General features: G+C 37.8%; 1 long non-coding RNA gene across 1 annotated transcript in view; it reads right to left on the bottom strand.

Moving 5' to 3' along the window:
• Positions 1-6,125, bottom strand: part of LOC126494982 (uncharacterized) — a 15,208-nt gene that overhangs the window by 6,333 nt on the left and 2,750 nt on the right. The window contains exon 2 of the long non-coding RNA XR_007590095.1: positions 1,380-1,485. This is a non-coding gene — a long non-coding RNA (uncharacterized lncRNA). The remainder of the gene's footprint in view (positions 1-1,379; positions 1,486-6,125) is intronic.

Genomic DNA, 6,125 nt, shown 5'->3' on the forward strand with positions numbered 1-6,125 from the left:
CACACACACACACACACACACACACACACGATATGACACATATGTATACAGACATCATAAGGAAACCTAATACTTTGTGTGGTATGCTAAAATTTTAGTAAAACATGAAAAAACATAGAAACAACTTTAAATCTAGCTCTTATGTGTAAAAGCATGCAGTATTTAACTTTCTGAGTCTATCTTACTTTGATGAACATCATGATTTCCAATTGTTTCTATTTTATAGCTAGTGTTCTATTTAATTTTTCTCTGTGGCTACATGTTGGGAGCACAAAGGTATTTGAGCATACAAATTACTGAGGAAACCAGGAATGTTAAGTATGCATTGCTGTCTTTTTAAAGAAAAGGTATATAACCTGTTTTCACCTGGAAGTCTTGGAATTGGAGATGATTAATATCCTAATGGTCTTCATTATCTAAAGGACCAGGTTATATCAAATTCTTATAGTTAAGATCAGGGATACTTAAGAGTTTAGTTGACCCTTAAATTATTTATATATCTAAAGGTTCTCCCAACCAGAACTAGAGGTGGCTGATAGCCTAAATAACTTCTATGCTATCTGTATTACCAAGGCCATGACAGATACTACCCTAGGCCCTTAATCTAATACATGCAAACTAGTACCCATCTTCTTAGAAGAAATAACAGTTTTGACTTTGAGCTGAGTTCTTATATATTTATTTCTCCTTGTGCACCAGCTATTTTATTATACGAGGCAACATTTTTCCAAATTATACTGTGTTTATATATAGTCATAATAAACCACTTGGTGTCAGCCTATAGAAGTCTGAACTAATCTGGCTAAATAAGCGATGCTGTTCCAGGTTTCATTTTGCCTTTCATGATTTTTCTGATCGCCATAGAGTTTACAGGGAATCTCACAGCTGGTATCCAATATGAGGGACTCCATCCTCGGGGAAGGTAAGAGCACTTTCTTTAAATTGAAATTAGGGATTCAAGGAACTTGGGCCTCTGACCCAAGTGTTCATAACTATAAGTGAGAGAATGGAATTAATATGGGTTCTAATCAGCCCTCTGAGACAAAGCATTTTTTTCACAATTATCAAGATGTTTGCTAAGATCTAAAGTATAACTAACAAAATATTCAAAATAATATATATGCAACTTTATATGCTTAGGAACTAATGTATGAAGAACCCCCAAAAAGGAGAGACAAAATTCCTGTCAATTGTTTTGTAAGCCAGAATACAATAATATATTGGACCCTCTTAGGAAGAGAAAAAGCAAAATTAAAAAGGAGATAAGAGAAAGAAAGGGGTACATATTCCTTCCGAACACATCTTGACAGGTCTCAGCAGGGTGGACCAAATGGATTCTTCAGCTGCTAGACTTCCAGCCACATCAGTTCAAGGCTTACCTTCCCATGAGATTGTAGCAGAACTCAAAATCCTCTTGTCCCTCTGCCTTTTCAGAGGTCTAGGTCTTGCAAAGCATGAAGCTTGGAAAAACATCTGAGGCCACACCTGAATTTCAAGGAATAGTGGTCAAGTCTCTGCCATAGTTGCATGAGCTGCATCTTGGCTGTCTCTGAGTTTGGCCTTTCATTTGTCTAATTTTTGTCTGTTTGTTTTCTCCCATAGTATGAATACTTAGTACAGGTCAATTGATGGTCCCTCCATGGGAAAAAGTTGAAATGGGCATAACTTGTAGTTCTGGAACAATTACAACTAGAACATAAACACCTTAGCTGGTCATGTTTAAATTTACTAAATATTTGGTTATTTAGTATATGGAGGTATTATCCTTTCCTGGTTATCCGTGTGTCTGACCTGAATTTAAGTGCTGAATGGAGCTGGTTCCTCATGACTCCTGAAGCCTGGTTACAGATGGCATCCATAGATTTTCTGACTAATTTTACAGCTCTTCGTTTCTTATGGTTGACCAATTATTCCTGAGTAAATGAGTAGAGCACCAATCATTGTAGGTTCTCTAATTCTCCGAGTTGTTTTCAGTCCGTGTTTAAGGTTATTCAGACATCCTGGAATGACTGAAGAAAATATCCCATAGAGGTGCACCAGGGATAATCAGATAGAAATAGAACAGAAATGTGAAAATATACACACCCACAATGAGTGAGAGAAGTGGAACTGAGTTACACAATAAGAAATATAAAGGGCTGAGAAAATGGAAAGCATGACATGTGTAGGAAGAGAAAAAATGCAAAAGTTCAGAAACCTAAACAGATGATGTGAAAGAAAATATGGAGAAATAATGACAGGTGTTGTATATTTCAGAGCTATGGAGGGAGAAGATCAAACTTCAGTAGTACATATACTAAGAGAAAGAAGAAGTGGGAGATCATTCTGACTTAAGGGAAGCAAACATGTTTATAGAACATTTTGTATTTAGAAAAGAGAGATTGATTAACATTGATATGCTGAAAGAGGAAAAACAAAGTGAATAACTTAGAGTGGAATCATATTCTATACATAAGATGGGGGACTTATAAATTATAAAATAAGTGATCATTAGGAAGGAAAAGAGCAGGGAGGAAGTGGGAGGAGGGAGGGGAGTGGGAATTTGGATTGGTATTTTTTTAAAGTAATAAAATAATAAAAGAAGAAAGGAAAAGAGCTTAACCGAAAGGGACTGGAAAAGAGGTGGGAATGCAAATGACATGGAAGAACAATCGATGGGGTTGGGAAGGACAAGCAGAAGATGGTACAAGGCAAGGAAGTGGAAAGAAAATGAACAAATTGGACTGTATGAGGATGTTAAAGTAAACTCCATTATTTTGTATGATAACAAAAACAAAACAATAAGTTATTCTAATTAAATCCAATGATTTACCAAAAAAAGGAAAAAATAAAGAAAAGTAGAAAGAAGATAAATTAGAAAAATGAATGGGAGAGTGGAAGTTGAGAAGCAAGAGAGGATAATAGTATAATTATGTGAAAGGTTACCTGTGTGTATATAATAAATAAAAAAGCCATGAAATAATGGAATTATATTTTAGTTTCCAAAATTTAAATATTTCAAAACAATATAAAATGCATTATGTATACATATAAATATTAAATGATGAACTCAATTGCTACATAAAATTTATATATATATATACATATATATATATATCAATAAAGGTTATTTTAAAGGATATTGTAGAAATAAAGAGGGAGGGGTAAGAGGGACAAAGGAAGAGAAAAGGGAAGAGAAATGGTAGGGAAATGGAGAGGGAATGGGACAGAGAGAGATCACAGAAAAAGAAACAGAAAGTAATCATTGAGGAGTGCATGAACACTGGTAAGGAACTGTCTCTGCCTCTTTTTTCCAGGTTTACACACGAAACCTTCTCTGTCTGCAATGATAATCATCATCCAGTGGCAATGTCAGGAGAGACTATGGCCTCGTCTTACATATCTAACCACCAGTTGGAAATGTTCTATCCCTCCAAGGATGGGCTGCCTTAGAGACACTGGCTGCCTATAGTGAAAAGCCACAGTGGGACATTCCAGGCTATCATCATGCTTGGCCCTGTGATTCAGAAAGGGAAACATAGAACTATGGCTCTTTCAGGAACTCTTCCAGTGTATGGTCATCCCTGAGTGATCCATTGTACCTTACTGCCAAATATGAGAATGCCTCATATATATTTCATGGGTTGTGACTAAAGAAATATTCAAGCCATGACTGAGAAACATCCTACATAATGATGGATCATGATGAACTATAATGAAAAATTAGACTTATTGGTTTTACAATGCAGTCCTGAAAACATACACACACACACACACACACATGTAAATACTCTGAAAAAGTGTTTATAAATATTATATATAAACACTCAGTTTTATGGATATATGCATATACAGATATACACAATGCAACGATAAAAACCAAAGAAAGATGCTATTAAATTAAGAGGGTGGGGGATATGCAAAAGCTTGTAACAAAAGGGACTGGGAGGAGGAAAGGAAAAGAAAAGTGATAGAATTATGTTTCCATCACAAATTTTTTTTTTACCAGCATTTACAGTGATTTCTTTTCTTTTCTTTTCTTTTTTTTTAAATATTTACTGTTTAATGGCTCAGAACTTTGGTTACAAACCTCCCGATGGGCTTCCTTGGAGACAATGAACAAAATGAAGAGAATAAATCAGAACTACTGCAAAGTGACTGAATTTGTGTAGATTTTACATAAATCTCAAATTATTTCTCTTAAAATTTTATGCTTTTCTCTGAGTATATACTTTCTAATTTTATTTATTTATTTATTTATTGAAGATTTCTGTCTCTTCCCCACCGCCGCCTTCCCTTTCCCTCCCCCTCCCCCAATCAAGTCCTTCTCCCTCGTCAGCCCAAAGAGCAATCAGGATTCCCTGCCCTGTGGGAAGTAAAAGGATCCCCCACCTCCATCCAGGTCTAGTATGGTGAGCATCCACGAAACTGCCTAGGCTCCCACGAAACCAATAGGTACAGTAGGATCAAAAACCCATTGCCATTGTTCTTGAGGTCTCAGTAGTCCTCATTGTCCACTATGTTCAGCGAGACCGGTTTTAACCCGGGCTTTTTCGGACCCAGGCCAGCTGGCCTTGGTGAGTTCCAGATAGAACCTCCCCCTTGTCTCAGTGTGTGGGTGCACCCCTCGCGGTCCTGAGTTCCTTGCTTGTGCTCTTTCTCCTTCTGCTTCTGATTTGGACCTTGAGATTTCAGTCCGGTGCTCCATTGTGGGTCTCTGTCTCTGTCTCCTTTTGCTGGAGAGGTTGTGGAGAAAGGGGTACACTCATCCATTGCTGGTGGGATTGCAAACTTGTGCAACCACTCTGGAAAGCAGTGTGGAGGTTTCTCAGGAAATTCGGGATCAACCTACCCATGGACCCAGCAATACCACTCTTGGGAATATACCCAAGAGAGGCCTTTCACACATCACAAATATTTTTAAAGAGAGATGGAACATGAGAATGGGTGTCAGATTACGGAAAAATGGATAGGGAGCTGCCCAAATACTCCTTGGCTGACTGCAATGAGGCATCTATGTATAAAGAGAGATATAGACAGGGATCAGGACAGACTCATTAGGGATGAGGTTGGGATCAGTTTCAGCAGATGAGAGATGGAGCACTCTCCTGGTCTCTCACTCACATAGATCTCTCTACAGTATTCCTACTATCTCATTACATATTGAAATACAAGAAGAAGGTAACCTCCTTTATGAAAACTACATAAAGGCATTCTAAAACCCTAAAGGTTCAACATTAATTGTTGAAGTAGGTTCTGGTCACTGACAAACCTCAAAGGACATTCTTTAAGAGGAAGGAAGACAAACACATTGGCCACATTTCTCTCATTCTGCTTTCCTCATATCTAATACACTCTTCAAAAAATTGCTCCTCATGTGCAGAACCAGACTGAAAAACTGAGTAAATTATTCCTCTTTTCTAGTGTGGGAACTAAGGGAACAAAATCTCTTGGGTTCATCTGCTGGTTTGGGGCCTTGCCATCTTCCCTCACTGATTCTAAAATTCAACAACATCAGAAGTTTTTGGGGCAGCATGTGACCTAAATGGACTATTCATTTCTATTTTCTGCATCTCAGATTCCAGAAGTGAACAAAGAGGAAATTGGACTCGATTTCCAGGAACAATAAACTGCTCATTCTTACTCTGTTTCTCCTGAAAAGGAGGGAATAGAGACTGAAAAAGGAATGAAGCAAGAAGAAGGAAGACTTTATGGAAATACTACCTGTGTAGAAAATGGCCTTGATACTACTTTTTCCCTGTGGGAGAATTTAAAGTTTAGTTCAATGGTGTTAGTAGATGTAGAAGTTGCAAAAGAGATTAGCTGAGCACTGGAGTGAATCTCAAGTTAAGACACTTAACCTTGATCCATTCTTCCATTGAAGGGCATCTAGGTTGTTTCCAGGTTCTGGCTATTACAAATAATGCTGCTATGAACATAGTTGAACAAATGCTTTTGTCATATGATAGGGCATCTTTTGGGTATATTCCCAAGAGTGGTATTGCTGGGTCCAGGGGTAGGTTGATCCCGAATTTCCTGAGAAACCGAAACACTGATTTCCAAAGTGGTTGCACAAGATTGCATTCCCACCAGCAATGGATGAGGGTACCCCTTCCTCCACAGCCTCTCCAGCAAAGGCTATCATC

This window comes from Alexandromys fortis, unplaced genomic scaffold (genome assembly GCF_014885135.2).
Source record: "Alexandromys fortis isolate MF-2015 unplaced genomic scaffold, M_Fortis_MF-2015_v1.1 scaffold_413, whole genome shotgun sequence".
Lineage (NCBI taxonomy): Eukaryota > Metazoa > Chordata > Mammalia > Rodentia > Cricetidae > Alexandromys > Alexandromys fortis.